This window comes from Heterodontus francisci, chromosome 41 (assembly GCF_036365525.1).
Source record: "Heterodontus francisci isolate sHetFra1 chromosome 41, sHetFra1.hap1, whole genome shotgun sequence".
Taxonomy (NCBI): Eukaryota; Metazoa; Chordata; class Chondrichthyes; order Heterodontiformes; family Heterodontidae; genus Heterodontus; species Heterodontus francisci.
The window spans coordinates 22277107-22304866 of record NC_090411.1 but is presented as its reverse complement, the minus strand read 5'-3'; positions in this window follow the sequence as shown (position 1 = coordinate 22304866).

Sequence of the window (27760 nt, the reverse complement as noted above, 5' to 3'; positions counted from 1 at the left end):
CATTATCTGAGGAGTCGCAAATGGCGCTGAACATTGTGCGATCATCAGCGAACATCCCCACTTCTGACCTTCTGATGGAGGGAAGGTCGCTGATGAAGCAGCTGAAGATGGTTGGGCGTAGCACACTACCCTGAGGAACTCCTGCAGTGATGTCCTGGGTCTTTACACATCATATGTATAATACAATAGCTACCGTTCCCTTCCCAGTCACATACCATTTTGGCTTGAGCTTACGTCACTGTTCCTTCATTGTCGTTGTGTCAAAATCCTGGAACTCCCTCCCTTACAGCACTGTGGGTGTACCTACACTACACATACTGCAGCGGTTCAAGAAGGCAGCTCACCACCACCTTCTCAAGGGCAACTAGAGAATAAATGCCAACCATGCCATGATGGCCATATGCTGAGAATGAAACAAAAGACCCTATGATATGCGAATCTGATTAAAACTCCTTGTGCTTCACAGATCGTGTTCTTGTGTAACATTTAATATTACTTAATCGTGGGCATGCTAGCAGGTGTCAGGCTTGGCTCAGTGGGTCGTACTTTTGCCTCTGAGCCCAAAGACTGTGGGTTCAAGTCCTACTCCAGAAAATTGATTACAAATCTAGGCAACATCCTACTGCAGTGCTAAGGAAATGCTGCACTGTCAGAGGTGCTGTCTTTCAGATGAGATGTTAAACTGAGGCTTGCCTACCCTCTCAAATGGATTATTTGAAGAATAGGAGTCTGCCCCCCCCCAATGTTTATCACTCAATCAGATTATCTGGTCATTATCTTATTACTGTTTGTGGGATCTTGCTGTCTGTAAATCACTACGTTACAACAATGACTGCAATTCAAAAGTACTTCATTGGCTGAAAAGTGCCTTGGACGTTGTGAAAGCTGTGATGTAAATGCGTTATTTCTTTATCCTTATTTGTTAAAGGTATGAATGAGATTGATCTCAGAAAGATTAGAATTGATTGACAAAGCTGTGCAAACTAACTAACTAACTAACTAATTGCATCAGGAAAATGTGTTAGACCATCCCCAATGGTTGGAATTCCAAACATCGCCTGTGGGTGGTGCTAGAGGTTCACTATTTGGTCCGACATGGCCTGGGTCTGTGAAGGATGATCCAGACTACAAATTGAGTGAAACCGTGACTGGGATGGTGGGGAGGGGGAGGTGGGGTGGGCGGGGGTTGTGAGTGAGAATCTAGCCATGAAAGGGAAATTTAGGACTTCAAACATGGGATGGGCTTCTGGGCACATTAGTGGAGGCTGATAAACTTACACTACATTGAATTAAATAGAAAAGGCAGCACAGAAACAGGCCTCTTGATCCAACGGGTCGATGTTCCACAGGAGCCTCCTCCCACTCTATTTACTTAGTCCAATCCTATTAGCATAATCCTCTATTCTTTTCTCCCTCTGTTTATCTAGCTTCTCCTCAATGCTATTTGCCTCAACCACTCCCTGTGGCAGTGAGTTCCACATTCCAACCACTCACTGGGTGCATTTAAGAGACAAGCTGGGTCCTGTGATTGGTGGGACTTATGATGAATGAGCAAAGGTGGGTCGAATGGTATTCCCTGCCTTTTTTTAATTCTTTCATGGGGTGCGGGCATCGCTGGCAAGGCCAATATTTATTGCCCATCCCTAACTGCCCTTGAGAAGGTGGTGGTGAGCCACCTTCTTGAACCGCTGCAGTCCATGTGATGTAGGAGCTGTTAAGGTAGGGCGTTCCAGGATTTGACCCAACGATGAGGAAGGAACGGCGATATATTTCCAAGTCAGGATGGTGTGTGACTTAGAGGGGAACTTGCAGGTGGCGGTGTTCCCATGCTTCTGCTGCCCTTGTCCTTCTAGGTGGTAGAGGGCACGGGTTTGGAAGGTGCTGTCGAAGGAGGCTTGGTGAATTGCTGGTGTGTATCTTGTAGAAGGTGCACACTGCTGCCACTGGTAATGATTCAGCTGTTGCCCTTTACACCTCACCTAGACCCGTCTTTTGTTTCTTTATTTGTCCCATGACCACCCCCTTTTGCCTTGTGCCATCATCCCTCTTTGTCATTTAGTTGCTCTGGCCTCCACCCTATCGCAGACCTTCCTTCTTGTTCTTTTCCCTCCTCCCCCCATCCCTGCTTACACACTTGTTGAAAACCTGTTACCTCTCTAGCTTCTGCCAGCTGTGATGAAAGGTTACTTCTGTTTCTCCCTCCACAGATGCTGTCAGACCTGCTGATTGTTTCCAGCAATTTATTTCAGATTTCAAGCATCCGCAATATTTTGCATTGGAGTCTGTGTGTGTGTGTGTAAAAATGCACACACACACATACCGTCAGTGGGTGTCGACAGTGTACTTGATAGTGGTGGGCGTTCCAGCCAGCCCTGACCCGACAGTCGTGCACATACTTACCAGCAAGAGATACTGGTTATTGATCAGGAACAGGATTCCTAGTTGATATTCTGCTGGCTAGCCCAAGATCACCTTGTCCCGACTGTCATGGCCCCTGAAACCAGCTAACACAGCTCTGAGTGACCAGTTATTTTTGTGGGATTTGTCTGTAGACAGCCTGTGGTAAAGACTGACAATAGGTCTGTGTCACAGCTGAAAGTCAGGACGTCTCCGGTGGCTGAGAGCTGTGAGAATGTGACGGGTGTCAGAGAACAGATGCTCCCTGCATTCAAGGCAACCTTTATATTCCTGTGTCCCCCTGCAGCCTCCTCTCCTTACGGCAGCTCAACAAATGCAGCTACCCTCTGGTATTTCGCCAACTGCAGTCTTCGAATGCAAGCACTTCGACTTGGGAGGTAACACCTCAGCGCTTCATCGCCTCATCCTGACATTCACAGTCGCACTTTCCATCGCTGAGAAACAGTCAGGAGAGCCTCAACTGTATTTCCCCCCTTCACCTCCGTAGTCAAGGGAGCACTGAGGCTATTATAGAGGTCCCAGCTCCTGCTCCAGCCAAGTGCAGCACGTAGATTTACCAGATTGATACCTGGGCCAGGATTTTACTTTGGGCGGGAGGCCCCACCTCCGCTGGGCCTGGGGAGCCACGCCGGGATTTTTCACTCCCCAGGCCTTTAATTGGCCTTGGGCGGGACTTCCACCCCTCTGAGACAGGAAGTCCCGCCTAACGGAGCTGCCAGCCAATTAGCGGGCCAGCAGCTCTCAGTCCCAGCAGTGCCACCGGGTCTGGTGGCCACGGCTGGGGTCTACACCCAGCTTCAGGAGGTAGAGGAAGGACGGCCCTGGAACTGAGGTGAGCTTTTGGGGCCATGGCGGGGACAATTGGCCAGGTCCCGGCGAGGGAAGGGGGGGGTCGTTTGTGGGATGTTGGGGGGGGGGGGGGGGGGGTTGGGTTATTGTGCAGTGGGGGCAGTTGGGGGTTTGAGGGTGGCCTTCCGTAGGGCACAGGGTGCCCAATCATGAGGGCACACCCCAGCCCGCAAGAAGGCCGCCAGATCGTTCTTGGGGCCTTTGCTGTCCAGCCGCCACAGCAAAACATCAGCGGTGGCAGGAGGAGGCCCTTAAGCGGCGGTTAATTGGCTACTTAAGGGCCTTGATTGGCCTGGAGCAGGCAGGCCGTTTCTCACCACTGCCGCCCGCCTAAAATTGCAGCGGGGGTGGGAACGTGTCAGGAACTGCCCCTCGCCCACTGCCTCCCACCAGCCTGCTCACTGGTGGGGGGATGGGCATAAAATTCCGGCCCTGGACTCCAAGAGTTAAATTAGGAGGCGAGATTATACAAACTGGAGTTTAGAAAGAGTTTAGAAAGCTAAGGGGTGATTTTATCGATGTTTTAAAGATAATAAGCAGAACTGATAGGGTAGATAGAGAAAAACTATTTCTGTTGTTTGGGGAATCTTGTACTAAAAATTAGAGCCAGAGCTTTCAGGAGTGAAATTAGGCAGTGCTTTCACACACAAAGAGGTTTGGAACTCTCTTCCACAATTGAGGCTATTTATTTTAAATCTGCGATTGATAGATTTTTATTATCCACAGGTATGAGGAGATATGGGGCAGAGACGGGTATGTGGAGTTCAGTCGCAGATCAGCCATGATCTCATTGAATGGCGGAGCAGACTCGAGGGGCTGAATGGCCTCCTCCTGTTCCGATGTGTCCGAGGCTGGGGTCGGCCTGGTCTGCTCTGTGCTGAGCCACATTCTCTGGCCTTCAGAAGGGCCATGGAGGTCCATGTCATGACATCATGAAAATGCATGAAGGTGACCAGTCCCAGATGGCAGTGTTGCTCACTGCCAGGTGTGGCTCGACTGTGTAATAGTGAGAGACAATCGGCAACGTCCCCACCCCATCCCACAACCACCCTCTCACCAAAACCTGAACCCAGTTAGATCTGTCCTTCTTTACAAGTTGCTCACTGATTTTTGATGTGTTTGATATTTGACTGATTCATTCTGCTCTCCTCGCATTCTCACGATTGATTAACTGGATGGGGATGATACTTATTCCCGTCAGTACACGTGCTCGCTAAAGTTCTGAACTGACAGGGCATCTTCCCTCTCAGCTGGGTGTGAAAGACCCCATGGGCACTCATCTAAAAAGAGCAGGTCCTGGGCAATGTTCCCTCCCCTGCAGCAATCTAGAACTTACTGTGGAGGGGACAAGCAGGCCGTGTACAAGCAGCGGTCCCTTTAAGATGTGCACAGGTGCGGCCGCATGATAATCTTAAAGGGACTGCGCAGTGCAACAAACGGGCTGTGCACAGCAAAGGGAAATGCGAGGGAACATTGGTCCAACATTGATCCCTCAACCAACATCACTTAAAGGAAATGATCGAGGTGTTTATCTCATTGCTGTTTGCAGGAGTTTGCTGTATGTAATTTGGTTGTCGCGTTTCCTATTCCGACCGTGACTGTACTTCAAAAGTCACTTCGTGTAAAGTGAATTGGGACGTCCTGAGGTCCTGACAGGCGCTATATAAATGCAGGTTCTTTATATTTGATGGTCACCCTGGGAATGTTGACTTTCCTTCATTGAATTCTTCTGGGATTTACACATTGACGAATAGGTTCGCTCATGAGGAAGTGTAATGGAGAGCTGCTCGTAGTCCTGCTCGTTCCAGTGGGAAGGAAGAGCTTGGCATTTGCTTGTTGTTGGCTCTGTTAAAATGCATCCAGCAGTGAATGCAAAGAGCAGTGCATGGAGGAAATCGAAATTCTACACCTTCAGCCGTCAGATCGCAAGATGGATCCGGAGGAGGGAGACATTGAAAAAGACTTATATTTATATAGCCCAAAGCACTTTACATTGCAGCAGTACCTTATTACTGCCCTGGAGTTTGTGCTCATGTCTCTGAAGTGGGACATAAACCCAATGGCCCACTGACTCACAGGCTAGCGTGCTACTAACTAAGACACAGCTGACACCAAGATGGTGTATGTTTGTTTGGTATGCTGTCACTTTAATAAGTCTAGCTGAGAGAGATTCTTTAGTCAGGAGTAATTAGAACATTAACCTTTATCACATTATAACTATGTACAGTTTCGCACCAGTCTGTGTGACTCCTCTAAAGCCAAGCTGCATCTATCTTCAAGTCTCGCTCACATGTGATCTCTTACATCATCATGGTAGGAGGTATTCTTTACACTCTTTCAACAGTAACCCTTTCAGACCCTTATACTACAGCTGACACCAAGCAGTAAGCCCAAAGTCATTTGGTAGGAAGAACATGGAGAGACAATATAAAACTAAGGGTACAATTCTAAAAGGGGTGCAGGAGCAGAGGGACCTGGGTGTATATGTGCATAAATCAATGAAGGTGGCAGGACAGGTTGAGAATGTGGTTTAATAAAGCATACAGTATCCTGGGCTTTATAGATAGAGGCATAGAGTACAAGAGCAAGGAAGTTATGTTGAACCTGTATAAGACACTAGTTCGGCCTCAGTTGGAGTATTGTGTCCATTTCTGGGTGCCACACTTAGGGAACGACGTGAGGTCATTGGAGTACAGAAAAGATTCACAAGAATGGTTCCAGGGATGAGGAACTTCAATTCTGAAGATAGATTGGAGAAGTTAGGACTGTTTTCCTTGGAGAAGAGAAGGCTGAGAGGTGATTTGATAGAGGTATTCAAAATCATGAGGGGTCTGGACAGAGTAGATCAGGACAAAACTATTCCCACTTGTGAAAGGATTGAGTACGAGAGGGCACAGAGTACTTGGTAAGAGAAGCAAAAGTGACATGAAGAATAGCTTTTTCATGCAGAGAGTGGTTAAGGTCTGGAATGCGCTGCCTGAGAGTGTGATGGAGGCAGGTTCAATTGAAGCATTCAAAAGGGAATTAGACAGTTATCTGAGAAGGAAGAATGTGCAGGGTTATGGGGAGAAGGTGAGGGAACAGAACTGAGTGAATAGCTCTTTTGGAGAGCCGGTAAGGACACAAAGGGCTGAATGGCCTCCTTCTGCACTGTAACAATTCTGTGGTTCTGTCCTCGCCATCACAGAGCCCACTTCTTAAAGTATTCCACAGTTTTCCTCCATCCACGCAGAGTCTGATCCAATTCCTGATCATTCTTCATGTGATTGCACTGATTCGTTCCGACCCATGATGGAGGAATGTGAGGCGTCACCCGGCTTCACAAAATTTACTGTAGATTGCTCATTTAAATTTGGGTACACAAAAGAAGCAATTCAGATTTTCAAAGTCTTGCAGGCTTAAGGAGCCCTAACCATCGTGTACAAAGCAAGGGGACAGAAACTGTGCAAAATTAGAACAAACTGGAAAGAATCTCTAGCATGTTAAAGGTGAAGATCATTGATTGGAATTGCTAACAGCAAGAAACCTAGGAAAACTCTACCTCAGGTTTTCTTGCTAATTTTTTTGATTATTCTTTCACAAATTGTGGGCATTGCTGGATAGGTCAGCATTTATTGCCCATCCCTAATTGCCCTTGAGAAGGTGGTGGTCAGCAGACTTCTTGAACTGCTGTAGTCGATACTGTGTAGGTACACCCACAGTGCTGTTAGGAAGGGAGCTCCAGGATTTTGACCCAGCGACAGTGAAGGAACAGCGATATAGTTCCAAGTCAGGATGGTGCGTGATTTGGAGGGGAACCTGCAGGTGATGGTGCTCCATGCATCTGCTGTTCTTGTCCTTCAAGTTGGAAGAGGTTGCGAGTTTGGAAGGTTTTGTCGAAGGAGCCTTGCTGAGTTGCTGCAGCGCATCTTGTAGATGGTACAAACTGCTGCAACTGTGCACCACTGGTGGAGGGTGTGAATGTTGAAAGTGGTGGATGGGGATGCCGATCAAGTGGGCTGCTTTGTCATGGATGGTGTTGAGTTTCTTGAGAGTTGTTGGAGCTGCACTCATCCCGACATTTGAAGAATATTCCATCACAATACTGACTTGTGCCTTGTAGATGGTGGACAGGAATTGGGGAGGCAGGAGGTGAGTTACTCACTGCAGAATTCCCAGCATCTGACCTGCTCTTGTAGCCACAGCTTCTATGTGGCTGATCCAGTTCAATTTCTGGCCAATGGTAATCCCCAGGCTGTTGACAGTGGGCAATTCAGCGATGGTAATGCCATTTAATGTCAAGAGGAGATGGTTAGATTCTCTCTTGTTGGAGATGATCATTGCCTGGCACTTGTGTGGCGCAAATGTAACTTACCACTTATCAGCCCAAGCCTGAATGTTGTCCAGGTCTTGCTGCATATGGACACAGATTGCTTCAGTATCTGAGGAGTTGGAATTGTGCAATTATCAGTGAACATCCCCACTTCTGACCTTATGTTGGAGGGAAGGTCATTGATGAAACTGCTGAAGGTGGTTGGGCCTAGGACACTACCCTGAGGAACTCCTGCAGTGATGTCCTGGGGCTGAGATGTTTGACCTCCAACAACCACAACCATCTTCTTTTGTGCTAGGTATGACTCCAACCTGTGAAGTTTTCCTCAATTCCCATTAACTCCAGTTTTTCTAGCGCTCCTTGATGCCATACTCTGTCAAATGCTGCCTTGATGTCAAGAGCAGTCACTCTCGCCTCACCTCTTGAATTTAACTCTTTTGTCCATTTTTGGACCAAAGCTGTAATGAGGTTAGGAGCTGAGTGGCCCTGGCGGAACCCAAATTAAGCGTCAATGAGCAGGTTATTGCTGTTTGATGGCACTGTCGATGACACCTACCATCACTTTGCTGATGATCGAGAGTAGACTGATGGGGCGGTAATTGGCTGGGTTGGATTTGTCCTGCTTCTTGTGTACAGGACATAGCTTGCTGGGCTGTATGACGCAAAGCCCACAGACAGCAGAGCCTCCCAGTCCTTCCTGTCATCTATCACAGAGGTCCTAGATGACAGCAGGAGGGAGAGACTGGACAAGCCGCTAACTCTGGACGAGCTGACAAAGGCCGTCCAGTCTTTCGAGACGAGTAAAACCCCCGGGAGCGACGGCTTACCGGTCGAGTTGTACTCGGCCCTGTGGGACTGGGTCGGCCCGGACCTGCTGGAAGTATACGAGAGTATGCTCCTGGCCGGCAGCATGTCAGAGTCCATGAGAAAAGGCATCATCACCCTCATTTACAAGCAGATGGGGGAGAGGGCAGAAATCAGAAATTGGCGGCCCATCTCACTGCTTAATGGTGATTACAAGATTCTGTCCAAAGTCATAGCCAGTCGAGTCAAGTCTGCTCTGGAGTTGGTGATTCACCCCGATCAGACCTGTACTGTACCCGGCAGGAAGATCTCTGATAGTCTCGCGCTACTCAGGGATACGATCGCCTACGTACGGGACAGGAGGGTGGACACCTGCCTCATCAGCCTGGACCAGGAGAAGGCTTTTGACAGGATATCGCACACCTACATGATGGACGTGCTTTCCAAAATGGGGTTTGGGGAGGGAATCTGCAATTGGATCCAACTGCTCTACACAAACATCAGTAGCGCAGTCTCAATCAACGGGTGGGAATCTGAAAGTTTCCCGATCAAATCTGGAGTCAGACAGGGCTGTCCTCTGTCCCCGGTCTTGTTTGTTTGCTGTATTGAACCCTTTGCTGAGTCTATTAGGAAGGATGCGAGCATAAGAGGGGTGACAATCCCAGGCAGCGGAGGCACTCAGGTCAAAACCTCCCTGTACATGGATGACGTCGCCGTCTTCTGCTCGGATCCGCTGTCCGTGCGCAGACTGATGAGCATCTACGACCAGTTCGAACTGGCCTCGGGAGCCAAAGTTAACCACGGCAAGAGCGAGGCCATGTTCTTTGGGAACTGGGCTGACCGATCCTTTGTCCCCTTCACCGTCAGGTCAGATTACCTGAAGGTGCTGGGGATATGGTTCGGAAGTGCCGGGGCGTGCACCAAAACATGGGAGGAGCGAGTAGACAAGGTACGACAAAAGTTGGGCATGTGGGGGCAGCGATCTCTCTCCATTGTGGGTAAGAACCTGGTCATCAGGTGCGAGGCGCTCACGTTGTTGCTCTACGTGGCGCAGGTCTGGCCCATACCCCACTCCTGCGCTGTGGTGGTCACCCGAGCCATTTTCCACTTCATCTGGGGATCTAAAATGGACCGGGTCCGGAGGGACACGATGTTCAAATCTCTGGACAAGGGCGGGAAAAATGTACCCAACGTGGCCTCTCATCCTGATGACCACCTTCGTGTGCGGCTGCATCAAGCTGTGTGTAGATCCCCAGTACGCAAACTCCAAGTGTCACTACGTGCTGAGGTTCTATCTGTCCCCGGTGTTGCGAAGGATGGGCCTGGTCACATTGCCGCGGAACGCTCCGTGCAGTTGGGCGGCGCCGTACCACCTATCCTTCGTGGAGCAGTTTCTGCGGGAAAACACCTTTGACCACCGGTCCATCAGGCAGTGGTCTGCACGGAATGTCCTCAAGGCCCTACGGGTAAAGGAAACGGTGGATCCTGTCGGATGGTTCCCCGAGCAGACCGTCAAAGTCATTTGGCGGAATGCCTCATCACCAGAACTTTCAAACAAGCACCAAGACGTAGCTTGGCTGGTGGTGAGAAGGGCCCTCCCCGTCAGATCCTTCATGCACACCCGAAGACTCGCCCCCTCCGCACAGTGCCCCCGCGTTGGCTGTGGTGGGGAAGAGACGGTCGCACACCTCCTCCTGGAATGTGCCTTTGCAAAGCAGGTGTGGAAAGAGATGCAGTGGTTTTTGTCAAGGTTCATCCCAAGCAGCTCTGTAACACAGGAGTCTGTGCTCTACGGGCTGTTCCCAGGGACGCACACCGAGACAAACATCAACTGCTGCTGGAGGACTATCAATTCGGTGAAAGACGCCCTTTGGTCTGCCCGAAACTTGCTGGTCTTCCAGCGCAAAGAGTTGTCCACCACCGAATGTTGCAGACTGGCACATTCCAAGGTCCAGGACTACGTGCTGAGGGACGCACTAAAGCTTGGGGCAGCCGCAGCAAAGGCTCAATGGGGAAAGACCACAGTGTAAGGTTTCCCCACCAAGCTAGACTGAGGGGCTGGATCCATGGGAAACCCCTCGAACTGTATCATTAATATTCTGAATTGCTGTAAATGTAAAACTGTAATTGACATGACAATTGTGAAAAGGAAGGGTTGGGAAGAAACTCATGACAGTATTGAAGGAAACTGATCTCCCTTGCAATGTTTGTATTTTTTGGTGCTGTTTGGAAACTGTTTGGCAATGTAATTTTTACAGATTTTTATGAATAAAGTATATTTTGGAAATAAAAAATAAAAAAAATTTCTACATTGTTGGTTAGGTGCCAGTGTTGTAGCTGTACTGGGACAGCTTGGCTAGAGACGTAGCCTGGAGCACTGGTCTTCAGTACTATTGCCGGAATGCTGTCAGGCCCCACAGCCTTTGCAATATCCAGTGCATTCAACCATTTCTTGATATCACGTGGAGTGAATCGAATTGGCTGAAGACTGGCATCTGTGATGCTGGGGACCTCAGGAGGAGGCCGAGATGGATCATCCACTTGGCACTTCTGGCTGAAAGATGGTTACAAATGCTTCATTCAGCTGTGCCTTTTACACTGATGTGCTGGACTCCCTCATCATTCAGGATAAGGATATTTGTGGAGCCACCTCCTCCTGTTAGTTTTTTATTTGTCCACCAACATTCACGACTGGATGTGGCAGGACTTCAGAGCTTAGATCTGATCCATTGGTTGTGGGATTGCTTAGCTCTGTCTATTGCACGCTACTTCTGCTGTTTGGCATGCATGTAGTCCTGTGTTGTAACTTCACCAGATTGACAACTCATTTTTAGGTATGCCTGATGCTGCTCCAGGCATACCCTCCCGCACTCTTCATTGAACCAGGGTTGGTCCCCCAGCTTGATGGTACTGGTAGAGTGGGGGATATGCCAGGCCATGAGGTTACAGATTACGGTTGAATACAATTCTGCTGCTGCTGACGGCCCACAGCATCTCATGGATGCCCAGTTTTGAGTTGCTAGATCTGTTTGAAATTTATCTTACTTAACACAGTGGTAGTGCCACACAACATAATGGAGGGCATTATTACGACCGAGTGGGAGGAGTGCACTGCTTATTATAGTTCCACTTCTCCACAGGTCACAACATATATATAAGTTTTTCCCACTTACCAGAATGGTCAATCATAGACTCTATCTTTATCCCAGAATAAAACACACCAACCAGGTTTCTATAATAAACAACAAAATTATCAGTTTATTGTAAAACAAGTCTTAACCAGTAATGAAGCAAAACATAAACACACAGATCAAAATATAAAAGTTCCCTTTTTACCTTAACCCCTCACACTTACACACACACATACACCGGTTAACTGAAAAAATAGAGATTTACTCTTTAGAGCTCTAAAAAACAAAAGAAGAATATGTGGGTCAAAATACTTGCTAATTCTTGAAGAAAAAAGAGAAGATGTGAAAAGATATCTGAAGTCCTTTTTAGTTTGGCATCACAAATATGTATAGACGGCTGTCACTGGGATCTTCCTAGAACAGTTCTTGTCAGGTAACATTGAAGATCAGTTTGGGCAGGCTTTCCAGAGAAAATGCAGCAACATGGGGTTTCAGGCAGTTTTTTTTACACTTGCTTCTTAGCTTCTCAAGACATGAAAAACTGGCAGGCATTTTCAAAGAGCTAGAACAAACTGAGGCGGGGTTTGCTCCTTTGGCAAGTTTTCTCCAATTGTCTTTTTAAACCATTGTCCATTTCCCAACTCACTGTCCAGAGCAAAACCAAAACCAATGTCACAAGAGTCAAGCCTCCTGACCCCTATAAATCTTGACCTGTCACTTCTTTGTAAACATCTTTGCACAAGTCAAAACCAACCCCTGCTGGGCAGTTATTTGAAAACAGTTGCTTTCCAGTAACTGTTTACAATCCAGACCTCTCAGTGACCCTTGTAAAAAAAATCCATGAACTCTTTTTCAATTTAAAAAGACAAATGTTCAAAATTTAACAAAAAAAAATGGAAGCACGCGTAACAGTATCCTCAATGTGAAGACGGGACTGTGTGGTAGTCACTCGTACCAATACTGTCATGGACAGATGCATCTGCAACAGGTGGATTTGTGAGGATGAGGTCAAGAAGGTTTTTCCCTCTTTTTGGTTCCCTCACCACCTGGCGCAGACCCAGTCTAGCAGCTATGTCCTTTAGGACTCGGCCAGCTAGGTCAATAGTGGCGCAGTGGCTAGCACCGCAGCCTCACAGCTCCAGCGACCTGGGTTCGGTTCTGGGTACTGCCTGTATAGAGTTTGCAAGCTCTCCCTGTGACTGCCTGGGTTTCCTCCGGGTGCTCCAGTTTCCTCCTGCATGCCAAAGACTTGCGGGTTAATAGGTAAATTGACCATTGTAAAAATTGCCCCTACTGTAGGTAGGTGGTAGAAGAATTGAGGGAAGGTGGGGATGTGAAAGGGAAGAAAAAAAAGGGATTAATGTAGGATTAGTATAAATGGGTGGTTGATGGTTGGTGCAGACTCTTTGGACCAAAGGGCCTGTTTTGGTGCTGTATCTCTCTGTGATGCTACCAAGTCACTCTTGATGATGGGCATTGAAGTCCCCAACCCAGAGTACATTCTGTGCTCTTGCCACCGTAAGTGCTTCTTCCAAATGGTGTTCAACATGGAGGAGTACTAAGTCATCAGCTGGTAGGGAGGGGGCAGTTGGTGGTAATCAGCAGGATGTTTCCTTGCCCATGTTTGACCTGATGCCATGAGACTTAATGGGTTCCGGAGTCAATGTTGCGAACTCCCAGGGCAACTCCCTCCTGACTGTATACCACCACCTCTGGTGGCACAGGACATACCCAGGGATGGTGATGGCTGTGTCCGGTACATTGTCTGTAAGGTATGATTCCATGAGTATGACTTTGTCAGGCTGTTGCTTGACTAGTCTGTGCGACAGCTCTCCCCGGCACAAGCCCCCAGATGTTAGTAAGGAGGACTTTGCAGGGTCGACAGAGCTGGGTTTGCCATTGTCATTTCCGGTACCTTGGTCAATGCCAGTTGGTCCATCCAGTTTCATTCCTTTCATCCCTTTCTCTAGTGGTTCAGTCCAACTGAGTGGCTGGCTAGGCCATTTCAGAGGGCAGTTAAGAGTTAAGGGAAAAGTGAATATGAATGCAAGCTAGCAAAAAACATAAAGGCAGACTGTAAATGCTTCTTTAAGTATGTGAAAAGGAAAAGATTAACAAGGACAAGTGTGGGCCCATTACAGGCGGAGACTGGAGAATTTATAAAGGAGAATAGGGAAATGGCGGAGGAACTAAACAATTACCTTGTGTCTGTCTTCATGGAGGCAGATACATAAAATCTCCCAGAAATACTAGGGATACAAGGGGCTTGTGAAAATGAGGAACTGAAAGAAATTAGTATTAATAAAGAGGTAGTACTTGAAAAAGTAACTGGATTGAATGTTGATGAATCTCCTGGACCAGATGAGCAACATTCCAGAGTGTTGAAGGAGGTGGCTATAGAGATAGTGGATGCACTGGTGGTTATATTTCAAAATTCTATAGATTCTGGAAAGCTTCCTGCAGTATGGAAAGAAGCAAATGTAACCCCACTATTTAAGAAAGGAGGGAGAGAGAAAACAGGGAACTACAGACCTGTTAGTTTCATGTCAGTAGTAGGGAAAATGTTCAAATCTATTATAAAGGATGTGATAACTAGACGCTTATGACTGAGCAGAATCAATATGGATTTATGAAAGGGAAATTATGTTCGACAAACCTGTTGGAATTTTTTGAGGATGTTACTTGTAGCAAAGATAAAGGATGTGGTGTATTTGAATTTTCAGAAGGCTTTTGATAAGGTCCCACACAGGAAGTTAGTAAACAAAATTAGAGCACAATGGATTGGAGGGATAACATACAGTGGACAAGTGGTAGAAGTGTCAGTGGGGGAGCATTTCGGGGATAGTGACCATAACGCTGTAAGATTTAAGGTAGTTATGGAAAAGGACAAAGATGGACCGGAAATAAAGGTACTGAATTGGGGGAAGGACGATTTCAATATGATAAAACAGGGTCTGGCCAAAGTGGACTGGGAGCACCTACTTGTAGGAAAGTCTACATCAGACCAGCGGGAGTCATTCAAAGAGGAAATAGTGAGAGTTCGGGGCCAACATCTACCTGTTAAGGTGACGGGCAGGACCAACAAGTCCAGGGAACCCTGGATGTCAAGGGATCTAGAGGATTGCATCAGGATAAAAAAGGAGGCTTCAGGCAGATTCAGAGTGCTGAAAACAGCAGAGGCCCTCGAAGAGTATAGAAAGTGTAGGGGGTAATTAAAAAAGTAATTAGAAGAGCGAAGAGGGGACATGAAAAAACACTGGCGGGCAAGATAAAGGAAAATGCTAAGGCATTTTACAAGTATATTAAGGGCAAGAGGATAAGCAGGAAAAGAGTAGGGCCCATTAGGGACTAAAGTGGCAATCTGTGTGTGGAGCCGGAGGACGTAGGTGAGGTTTTAAATGATTACCTTTCATCTGTGTTCACTATGGAGAAGGACGATGTAGGTGTAGAGATCAGGGAGGGGGATTGTGATATACTTGAACATATTAGTATTGAAAGGGAGGAAGTATTAGCTGTTCTAGTGGGCTTAAAAGTGGACAAATCCCCAGGCCCAGATGAGATGTATCCCAGGCTGTTATGTGATGCAAGGGAGGAGATAGCAGGGTCTCTGACACAAATTTTCAAATCCTTTCTGGCCACAGGAGAGGTACCAGAGGACTGGAGGACAGCGAATGTGGTACCATTATTCAAGAAGGGTAGCAGGGATAAACCAGATATTTACAGGCCGGTGAGTCTAACATCAGTGGCTGGAAAAAATTCTGAGGGACAGGATTAATCTCTACTTGGAGAGGCAGGGATTAATCAAGGATAGGCAGCATGGCTTTGTCAGGGGGAGATCGTCTCTAACTAACTTGATTGAATTTTTCGAGGAGGTGACTAGATGAGGGTAAAGCAGCTGATGTAGTCTACATGGACATTAGTAAGGCTTCTGATGAGGTCCTGCATGGGAGATTGGTTAAGAAGGTAAGAGCCCATGGGATCCAGTGCAATTTGGCAAATTGGATCCAAAATTGGCTTAGTGGCAGGAGGCAGAGGGTGATGGTCGAGGGTTGTTTTTGCGATTGGAAGTCTGTGACCAGTGGTGTACTGCAGGGATCGGTGCTGGGACCCTTGCTGTTTGTAGTGTACATTAATGATTTAGAGTGAATATAGGAGGAATGATCAGTAAGTTGGTGGATGACACGAAAATTGGTGGTGTCGTAAATAGTGAAGAGGAAAGCCTTAGATTACAGGACGATATAGATGGGCTGGTAAGATGGGCGGAGCTGTTGCAAATGGAATTTAATCCTGAGAAGTATGAGGTGATGCATTTTGGGAGGACTAAAAAGGCAAGGAAATATACAATGGATGGTGGGACCCTAAGAAGTACAGAGGGTCAGAGGGACCTTGGTGTACTTGTCCATTAATCACTGAAGACAGCAGCACAGGTAGATAAGGTGGTTAGGAAGGCATATGGGATACTTGCCTTTATTAGCCGAGGCATAGAATATAACAGCAGAGGGGTTATGATGGAGCTGTATAAAATGCTAGTTAGGCCACAGCTGGAGTACTGTGTATAGTTCTGGGCACCACATTATAGGAGGGATGTGATTACACTGGAGTGGGTGCAGAGGAGATTCACCAGGATGTTGCCTGAGCTGGAGCATTTCAGCTATGAAGAGAGACTGAAAAGGCTAGGGTTATTTTCCTTGGAGCAGAGAAGGCTGAGGGGATACATGATTGAGGTATACAAAATTATGAGGGGCATTGATAGGTTAGATAGGAAGAAACCTTTTCCCTTAGCGAAGGGGTCAATAATCAGGAGGCATAGATTTAAGGTAAGGGGCAGGAGATTTAGAGGGGATTTGAGGAAAATGTTTTCATCCAGAGGGTGGTTGGAATCTGGAATGCACTGCCTGAAGAGATGGTAGAGGCAGGAACCCTCACAACATTTAAGAAGTATTTAGATGAGCACCTGAAACGCCATAGCATACAAGGCTACGGGCCAAGTGCTGGAAAATGGGATTAGAATAGGTAGGTGCTTGATGGCTGGCACAGACACGATGGGTCGAAGGGCCTGTTTCTGTGCTGTATGATTCTATGACTCTCTATGACTCTATACTAGTATGGATTGAGAATTAGATCACAGACAGAAAACAGAAAGTTGGAATAAACAGGTCATTCTCAGGATGGCAGGCTGTGACTAGTGGAGTACTGCAAGGATCACTCAGTGCTTGGGCCACAACTGTTCACAATCTATATAAATAATTTGGATGTGGGGACCAAATGTAATATTTGCAAATTTGATGATGACACAAAACTAGGTGGGAATCTAAGTTGTGAGGAAGATGCAAGGAGGCTTCAAGGGGACGTGGACAGGCTAAGTGAATGGACAAAACATGGCAGATGGAATATAATGTGAATAAGTATGACGTTATCTACTTCGGTAGAAGAAACAGAAAGACAAAGTATTTCTTAAATGGTGAGAGGTTGGGAAGTGTTGATGTCCAAAGCGACCTGGGTGTTCTTGTTCATGAGTCATGAAAAGCGAGCAGGCAGGTGCAGCAAGCAATTAGGATGGTATATTGGCCTTCTTGCAAGGGGTTTTGAGTACAGGAGTAAAGTCTTGCTGCAATTGTGTAGAGCCTTGGTGAGGCGGCACCTGGAGTACTGTGTACAGTTTTGGTCTCCTCATCTAAGGAAGGATTTACTTGCCATAGAGGGAGTGCAAAGGAGATTCACCAGGCTAGTTCCTGGAATGGCAGGATTGTCTTATGAAAAGAGATTGAGGAAACTGGGTCTGTATTCTAGAGTTTCGAAGAATGAGAGGTGATCTTATTGAAACTTACAAAATTCTTACAGGGTGTGACAGGATGTTTCCCCTGGCTGGTGCGTCTAGAACCAGGGGACATAGTCTCAGGGTAGACCACTTAGGACAGAAATAAGGAGGAATTTCTTCACTCAGAGGGTGGTGAATCTTTGGAATTCTCTACCCCATAGGGTTATGGAAGCTCACTCATTGAGTATGTTCAAGACAGAAGTCGATAGATAACTGGATACTAATGACATCAAGGAATATGACGATAGTGCAGGGAAGTAGCACTGAGGGAGATGATCAGTCATGATCTAACTGAATGGCAGAGCTGGCTTGATGGGCTGAATGGCCTACTCATTGCTGTGGGTTTGGAGTCACGTATAGGCCAGACCAGGTAAGGACAGCACATTTCCTTCCCCCAAGGGCATTCGTGACCAGATGGGATTTTACGACAATCAATAATTCATGGTCACCATTACTGAGACTAGCATTTAATTCCAGATTTAATAATTGAATTTAAATTCCACCAGTTACTGTGATGGGATTGGAATCTGTGTTCCCAAAGCATTAGCTAGGCCTCAGGATTATTAGCCCAATGACAGTACCACTACACCACTGGCTCCCCCTAGCAGGAACACTTAACAAGAACTAAATATGACTGAGTGTACGCTTCTTTAGTCTCATTGTTACATTAAACTCTATTTTTAATTCTGTTTGCAATACATTGTGGGTAAAAGCAGCTGAGAGATGACATGATGGGAAACTGCAGTTTTCCGTCGTCATTGACCAAGCAGAAATCTAGTAAAGTGTGAAAACAGACAGCTTGCAGTGAGGGAACTAAAAGATAAGCATCTCCCAGAAGCTCAGATGCAGCTAAGGCCCAGACACAATAACTTGGGTGTCAAAGCCACCTGTTGGAATGTTTCCGTGCTGATAGGTGCCGGAACATGGGAAGCCTAAGACCTTGAGTGTTTGACCTGGCTTGGGAGAGCACAGATGGTTCAAAGACTTCGTTTGTAATTGGGCTTTTCAAATATAACGAGATAATGATGGTTAAATTGGTCTATATGGACTTTGCTGTCAAAAGAAAATATAAAAAAGGAGTCTATGGAAAAGGACAGTTATATTCGGCCAGAGGAGATTTGGGACCATCCCGCAGACAGACCCTCACAGGAGAATGGAGCTGGCCGAGGAACAACACCAGTACTTGCTGCATTGACTGTTGTGAACAGAGTGATTATGTGGAGATCACACTTCTACCCAGAGTGTCATGGTAATGTTGTTGTTTTGATATTGCTGTTCAGACATCAGCATGTGTCAAGCCTTACTGATACTGAAAAAACATATAACCACTGCTACCAATAAGGGTTATCACTTCAAATCATTTCAGAATTCGGGAAAGGGGAATAAAGGGTTAATTAACTCCCTGTACCCCAAATCCCAACAAATTAAACACTATCAGAGCCCATTGTCATCACAGCAGGATTGACAGTGGCTCTAACCCCCAGGTCAAGGGCACCCCAAAATACTATTTTTACATCTTCGTCCTCCAGGTCTGTGTGAACCCAGATGAACATTTCAATCTTGGTGTTTGTTTCGATGGGACAGTGACTAATATTAATGGTCCTTAACTCTCTAGACAGGGCCTTAGCCTCCTCCGCCCTTATAGGGGTTGAAATCGTAGCCTCGGTAATGGCGTCACGAACACCCATTGCCCTTCCCGGAACAACTGTTCTCTGATGTGAAACCACATTAACAGGCCACTCTCCCTGCGGTGGGAATCTCAGGATATATTCATCATTATTATCATCCTAGCTGTTCCCCCTGTCTGTACCCTGTGCAGTTACAGCTGAGACCACAGCATTGCTTTGCCTTAGCTGAGCCTGTAGCTCATAAACTTATACGTGGGATGGCCAGCCTCCAATGTGGGCTTGGCTGGCCATCATCTGGAGGGTGCCTTGGGCGTCCTCCAAATACTGCTCAAGTTTTCAGACTTGCATCTCTCACTCTTGGTTTCTTTCCTTTATTTGCTGGGTCCCCAGTACTTGTGCAGCTGCCATTGCGGTGCTCGCCTGCAGATGTGTCAGTGTACATTTGAAGGTCACTCAGTTGTTCCTCTAACTTCTGGCATTTTAATGACCACGGTTCTTTTTCATTAGCAAAAAGTTCATTTAACTGTTCCTTCTCTTCTTGGAACTTTCCCTTCTCAAATTTCTGCTCTGTGCACACAAATAGGTCGTGCACGCCAACAGACACTTCCTTGTTTTTTGATTTAAACTTGCCCAGGTCAATCTGTTCTTGGATCCAATCAACTGCTTTCTTGTATGAGTCCCCCTCAGGACTGGCAGAAAGATTCTCAAATTCCCTGTTCCTGGCCCATAAACCATGGTTATCCAAACCCAGCCCCCAATCGTTTCACTACTCTCCCGAAAGTGAGCAGCCACATGCCCTGGAGGTGATGCCACTTACAAAAACCATGCTTTTTTAGGTGGATTTACTGTTATCCCACCCCTGCACAAACCATGCCCTCAATCAACGGACCTTTTGTGCAATCAGAATCACAATCACCTCCCAGTTCTCATTCCAAACATGGGCCCTCCACATTCCGACTCATCTCCTTGCCGTTTCCCTCATTATCCTCTGTCCTAGTACTAGTGCTTTTGAAAATATCTCTACAGCCTTTTTCTCTTCTGACCCTTCTCTCCTCTGACCCTTCAGCTCGCTCACCCTTGTCCCCTCTGACCCTAAAGTTTAGATCCTTCTTCCCTCTGACACAAACCCCTCTGACTCTTTTCCCCTTTCCCCAGCTGGAAAATATTGTTGAGAACCAGGCTGAATATAGAAGGTCCAAAGGGCAAGTGAAAAAGCAAATAAGAGAAGCAAAGAGAGAACATGAAAAGAGACTACCAGCTAGCATTAAAGGAAATCCCAAAGTTTTCTATAGGCATATGAATAGTAAAAGGGTGGCAAAAGGAGGAGTGGGGCTGATTAGGGACCAGAAAGGGGATTTACACATGGAGGCAGAGGGCATAGCTGAGGTATTAAATGAATACTTTGCATCCGCCTTTGCCAATGAAGAAAATGCAACCCAGGCAATGTTGAAAGAGGAGGTAAATCAGACACCAGAGGGGTTTAAAATTGATAAAGAGGAAGTATTAAGGCTGTCTGTACTTAAAGTAGATAAAGCACCAGGACCTGATGAGATGCACCCAAGGATACTGAGGGAAGTGAGGGTGGAAATTGCAGAGGCACTGGCCATAATTTTTCAGTTTTCCCTATGCTCATGGGTGGTGCCAGAAGACTGGGGAATTGCAAACATTACACCCTTGTTCAAAAAAGGGTATAAAGATAAACCCAGCAACTACAGGCCAGTCAGTTTAACTTCGGTGGTGGGGAAACTTCTCGAAAAAATAATTTGGGACAAAATCAATAGTCACATGGACAAATGCGAGTTAATTAAGGAAAGCCAGCATGGATTTCTTAAGGGAAAATCATATTTAACTAACGCTAGAGTTTTTGGAGGAGGTAACAGAGAGGGTTGATGATGGCAATGCTGTTGATGTGGTGTACATGGACTTTCAAAAGGCGTTTGATACAGTACCACGCAACAGACCTGTGAACAAACTTGTAGCTCAAGGAATAAAGGGGATGGTAGCAACATGGATACAAAATTGACTGACTGACAAGAAACAAAGAGTAGTGGTGAATGGATGTTTTCCACGCTGGAGGAAGGGATCACTGTTGGGACCCTTGCTTTTCCTGATATATATTAATAACCTAGACCTTAGTGTACAGGGCACAATTTCAAAGTTTGCAGATGATACAAAACTTGGAAGCATTGTGAATTGTGAGGAGGACAGTGTAGAACTTCAAAAGGACATAGACAAGTTGCTGGAATGGGCAGACCGAATGGGCAGATGAAGTTCAATGCAGAGAAATGTGAAGTGATTCATTTTAGTAGGAAGAACATGGAGAGAACATATCAAATAAAGGGTACAATTCTAAAGGGGGTGCAGGAGCAGAGGGACCTGGGTGTATATGTGCATAAGTCATTGAAGGGGCAGGACAGGTTGAGAGAGCGGTTAATAAAGCATACAGTATATTGGGCTTCATTAATAGGGGCAAAAAGTACAAGAGCAAGGAAGTTATGTTGAACCTGTATAAGACACTAGTTCAGCCTCAGCTGGAGTATTGCATCCAATTCTGGGCGCCGCACTTTAGGAAAGACATAAAGGCATTGGAGAGAGTACAGAAAAGATTCACGAGAATGGTTCCAGGGATGAGGAACTTCAGTTATGAAGATAGATTGGAGAAGTTAGGACTGTTTTCCTTGGAGAAGTCTGAGAGGTGATTTTTTAGAGGTATTCAAAATCATGAGGGGTCTAGATAGAGTAGATAGAGAGAACCTGTTCCCACTTGTGAAAGGATCGGAACAAGAGGGCACAGACTTCAAGTATTTGGTAAGAGAAGCAAAAGTGGCATGAGGAAAAACTTTTTCACACAGCGAGTGGTTAAGATCTGGAATGCGCTGCCTGAGAACGTGGTGGAGGCAGGTTCAATTGAAACATTCAAAAGGGAATTAGACAGTTATATGAAAAGGAAGAATGTGCAGGGTTATGGGGACAAGGTGGGGGAATTGCTCTTTTTGAGAGCCAGTGCAGTCATGATGGGCCAAATGGCCTCCTTCAGCGCTATAACAATTCTGTGATTTGACCCTAACCCTTCTGACCCTTCTCCCATCTTGCCCAGCCCTCCTGTAAAAAAAAACTGCTCTTCCCAGTTTCAGTCCTCTCCTTCTCAAATCTGCTCACAAATCTTGAATCTCAAGCCTTCCTCTCTCCTTAAACAGCCCACGTTCCTTCCGACCCACTCCTTGTAAGCGAGCCTGCAAACAGCTCTCCTCGCACCTCCATCCCAGGCCCCACTTGAACCAGTTACACATCACATGCCTCTGTTCTCCTGCCATTCTCCTCAACTTCCCTCCTACCAGTCCTCCAAGTCAGGATAAGCAAAACTTCCAGTCTTGCAGCCACACTGAAACAAAGGGAGTTATGCTGTGATGTTTTGAGGGCCATTTAGTAAAGAATTCCTCTCTGATTTACAATAGTTCCACTCCCCACACCATGTCCGTGGTGTCCTCCAATCCTCTTGTTTCTCTGCTCCATTTGCTAGCATTCTCTTGGCTTGAATTAACAAATGTTTAGATGATATAAAACAAAGGTCGAATCTGTTTACTTCTTTGGAAGTGTAAAAACACAAGGTCAGATGAAGTCATGGGTTGCTGCGCAGCGTCACAACTTATCTTTCCCAGAAGTAAAAGTATCTTACATTCCCAGAAAGGGAGTTTCCTCAGAGCTGTGCATGTATTGCAGACCCTGCTCACCAGAATGTAGAGCCCGATACTGAAATGAAGCCTCTTCCACAGTGACAAGAGTTAACGCCACCTGTTGGTCCCGTGCTTTATTAAACACACTTGATTTTTTATATAAATCCGCAGTGTGTGTGTGTGTGTGTGTGTGTGTGTGTGTGTGTGTGTGTGTGTGTGTGTGTGTGTGTGTGTGTGTGTGTGTGTGTGTGTGTGTGTGTGTGTGTGTGAGAGAGAGTGTGAAGAACAATTAACTGGCTTGGGATGAAGTTTGGTTCTGCTTGGTGTTTTGCTTTTGGTTGCGGTTTTGTTTAACCCCCAATGCCACCTCCTCAGGACTCACTTTGTGTGGGTACGACAAAAGGAATTTGCTCTTATAAAGAGCCTTTCATGGCCTCAGTAATCAGTTTAATGTCTCAGCCCTCCTGACTCCACACTCCCTCAGTGCTGCTCTGGAGTGTCAATCTAGACTTTGTGTTCAGGTCTCTTGATTAGGACTTAGAACCCACGCCTTTCTGACTCAGAGGCAAGGATGCTGCCCAATGAGCCACAGCTGGGAGAAATTTGGGGAATTTGTACCAGATTGTGCTGTAGTGAGTGCTGCGCTATCCCAGGGCCTGAACCTCACACAAGCTTGAATCAGCAACTTCTGAAACTGGCTGAGGTGTAAACCAGCAGTCCACCCAATCCCATGAGTTTCCCGACTAGCAAATGAGGTAACTATTGCCCTAACGATCTACACAAACGCAATCTAATCCCCTCCTCTTCTTATAAACCTTAATCAAATCGCTCCTAAGTCTATCCTTATAGAAACGTAGGAACAGCAGGCCCTTTAGCCCCTCAAGCCTGTTCCGCCATACAGTGAGATCATGGCTGACCTGCAAGCCAACTCCATATACCTGTCTTTTCCCCGTATCCTTTTAATAGCTTTGGTTAACAAAAATCTATCAATCTCAGATTTAAAATTAACAATTGATCTAGCATCCACTACTGTTTACAGAAGGCAGTTCCAAACTTCTACCAGACTTTGTGTGTAGAAGTGTTCCCTAAATTCACTCTTGAAAGATCTGACTCTACTTTTTAGACTATGCCCCTAGTCCTAGACTCCCCAACCAGTGGAAATAGTTTCTCTTAATATCATGAAAACTTTGACTAAATCACCCTTTAACCTTATAAATTCCAGGAAGTACAACTCTAGCTTGTGTAATCTCGCCTCATAATTTAACCCTTGAAGTCCAGGCATCATTCTGGTAAACCTACACAGTACTCCCTCCAAGGCTAAGTTATCCTTCCTAGTGCCCAGAACTCACAGTAACTCCAGGTGTGGTCTAACCAGGGCTTTGCGTAGCTGAAGCATGACTTCTACCCTCTTGAATTCTAGCTTTTCTGATTATTTTCTGTACCTGTTCATGACTTAATGGTCTATATACATGGGATCCTAAGCACTTTGGGACGTGCTGAGGTTGGAAAAGGTGCTATAAAAATGCAAATCTTTCTTTCGTTCTTTTTTCCTCCTCCTTTCCACCTTTTCCAAAGCCTCAATGTCACCCACCATACTGGGCACATTCTAACTGAGGCATAGGCAAGCGCTTGCACTATACAGCCTATCCCATTTTTCCATTTATCCACATCTGTTCACTTTTCAGTAAGGGATCTTTGATAGTGATCAACCGGGAAACCCTGGGAGAGGAACCCTGAGGTAGAATTTATGTCAGATGAAATCCTGACCAATTTGTTCAGAGCTCTGGTCAAACTACTCCTTCAGTACAGTGTGCCGTTCTGGTCACCGAGACACAAGGAAGACATGCAAGTGAAGAACCACAAGACTGATTCCTAAGTTAGAGGACTGAGGTACAAGGAAAGACTGAGGGGTATTGACTTTTTAGTCTTGAAATGAGCCGTCTGAGAGGTGATCTTGTTGAGGCATTATAAGATAGTAAATTTATGGGAAATTAAGTGCTGAGAGTTGGGCACTGGTTCAAAGCAACAAAATCTAAATTTAGGACTGACAGCAGAAAATTCTTCTTCACACAAAAAGCCTTCAAAATTTGGAGCAGACCCCCCCCCCACAGAAGAAGGAGCGGAGGGAAAACGCTGGTATTTAAGAACCAATGGGACACTGCATTGGGAAGACTTCAGGGTCATATTGGATGGATGGACTGAACAGCCTTCCTCCCTTGTAATTATCTTGTGAGGAGGAACCACCTCCCTTGCCACGGACACTGAGGCTAACAGTGAACTTTACTAAAATAGGCACAGGGAAAGAATCCAACTTAAGACTTTCCTGGCCCTGTAAATGCATCAACTTAATCGTGGAGCCACTGTATTTACAATCTTAGTTGATCTTGGTTGGAGTAGTTACTAAACCTGACAGCATGGGGGAGCTGAATGGACAGACACAGGCAGGCGATGTAAGCCCTATTAAACAACTTAAATTAACAGCAAACAATAAATTTTATTGCTCGGTGAAGAATTCCAAGCAAAATGATCCAAATAAGAAGTGGAACAAAACAAATGATTGCCGGGAAGGAGTTGGCTTCATTTTTTGACCTGAAGCACAGATGCTATTAAATCCCACTTCATTCTGTAAGTTTAGTACAAGTGTGGAAGATATATTCTGCTACATATTTATTAATTATAGTTAGTGTTGGGAATTGACAAGAAAGAACACAAACCAGTTTATTGAATGCAGTTGAACAGAGTCACTCCCTACAAAGTGGACAATGGGAAGGACAGTCAGGGCCCCTGGCACCAGATCTCGAGAGTACTGTTCCTCTGGGCTCTACATCAAACTTTAAAAGAAAAAAAAACACATTATTTTCGTGGCAACCACTGCTTTGCAGCAGGTACTGAGCAGAACAGGCCGCAGACCTGGCCAATTTAACAGAGTCCTAAAATTGTCCTTAGGCCACTCATTTACATATTTAAGGAGTCCAACACCTGTTTAAATAGCGCCTGAAAAATCGCCTGACTCACCAGCACAGAAAGTTAAAATGGATCCCATTTAGGGTTGCCAGTTCTGGTTGGACATAAACCTGGAGGTTTCATCATGTGACCTCCCACCTCCAATCACCTTGCCCGGTCAAACAGCCTTCTATTTGTTGCCAATATTTTTTATCATTAATAAATAGGAGTTTTCAAAGAAAATGAAAACAACATTCTTTTATTTATTTTTATTTAGAGATACAGCACTGAAACAGGCCCTTCGGCCCACCGAGTCTGTGCCGACCAACAACCACCCATTTATACTAACCCTACAGTAATCCCATATTCCTTACCACCTACCTACACGAGGGGCAATTTACAATGGCCAATTTACCTATCACCTGCAAGTCTTTGGCTGTGGGAGGAAACTGGAGCACCCGGAGAAAACCCACGCGTTCACAGGGAGAACTTGCAAACTCCACACAAGCAGTACCCAGAATCGAACCTGGGTTGCTGGAGCTGTGAGGCTGCGGTGCTAACCACTGTGCCACTGTGCCGCCCCAATGATTTTTTATACTGTCTGTTGCTTGCAGCAGTGTCCTGGAGTTTAATCTTTAATTCCTGGAGACTCCAGACATTCCTGGAGGGTTGAGAACCCCCAGCCCCTTTATATGTAGTGAAACACTTCCTTTTTTATTAAAGATGGGTGAAACAGAGCAGAATGGCCCCAGGATCAATCCACTAACCATACAAGTTAGCCAAGATTATTACAACTGTCTTCACTACCAGTAGGCTAGGGAGGGTTAAAAAACCTGAGTCAGAGTTTCCATTCTGTTCAGATGGGAGCAGGACCAGACTCACCTGGCCTGACCACCGCCCACCTTCCTCCCCACTTGGTTGAATCGGTTGCTGACTCACGGATAGACACTAACAGATGGCCAGCACCCAGTGAGGTATACGTCAGCATGGTGCAACAACTTCAGGAGGGGTATCAACTGTGGCTCAATTAGTAACACTTTCATGTCTAAGTGAGAAGGTTATGGGTTCAAGTTTCACTTCAGAAACTCACACACACAATCTAGGCTGATACTCCAGTGTAGTACTGAGGGGGTGCTGACTCTTGGATGAAATGTGAAACATTTAACCTCTCAGATAGATGTAAAAGATTTCATGGCAATATTTCAAAGAAAAGCAGGGGAGATGTTTGTTGGCTATATAAATGAAAGTTTTTTTCCCCCAAAAGTTGCAATTTGTAAAACACATCACTTTGGTAAATTTAGCTAGGCCTCATTCAGATTGTCATGCTGTAATCCCCATGGCTTAAGAATGACAGAATAACATCCTATTAAATCACTAGTTATCCCGTTAAAAACCTCGGGGGGGGGGGAATTTTATGCTCTCCCTCATGGTGGGTTTGGTGATGGAGAGAGCATATAATCGGGTGGAATGGTGGTGGGGAGGTCCACAGAAATTAAATCCAGGGTGGGAAGGTCTGTGAACGGCCTTCCTGCCCTGCCGCCAATTGAGGCCCTTAAGTGGGCAATCAGTGCCCAACTAAGGGCCTCATCCCGCTGCAATTAGCCGAACAGTGGATGGGCCTGTCGCTGCACGGGGAGCACAACAAGAAAAAGCGAGTGAGTTGCTTGCCGACTTCAGGGTTGGAGGCGGGGGGTGGGTGGTGTCCATTGTTAAAAAGCACTTAGTGCCTGAACGAGGGACCCGGCATCGAGAAGGGGGGGGGGGGGGGGGACCATTGAGAGCCACGCCCCCTGCCCTTGCTGCCGGCCCCACTACATACACCCTCCCCCATGGCCCCCACTCCATGAGACCCCTCCCTCCCTGATCTACCTGTGGCCTGGATCCAGTGCCACTCCTAGGCCTCGTCTGAGTGCTCAACTGGCAGCAGCCACTGCTCAGTTAAAGAGCTGCCAGCCTCTGATTGGCCAACAGCTCTCAGAGGGTGGGACTTCCGTCAATCCCGCAGAAGGCACACCCACTGTCCAGTTAGGTGCCTAACTGGCACTTGATTTGGCAGGCCTCCCACAGAAGGAGCAACATGGGGTTCTTGGTTGCACTGTTGCCAGAGATCAAGATCCCATTGCCCAGATAAAATCCCAGCCACAGTCTCTTTCAATCCTACTTTACACGATGCTGAGAATATG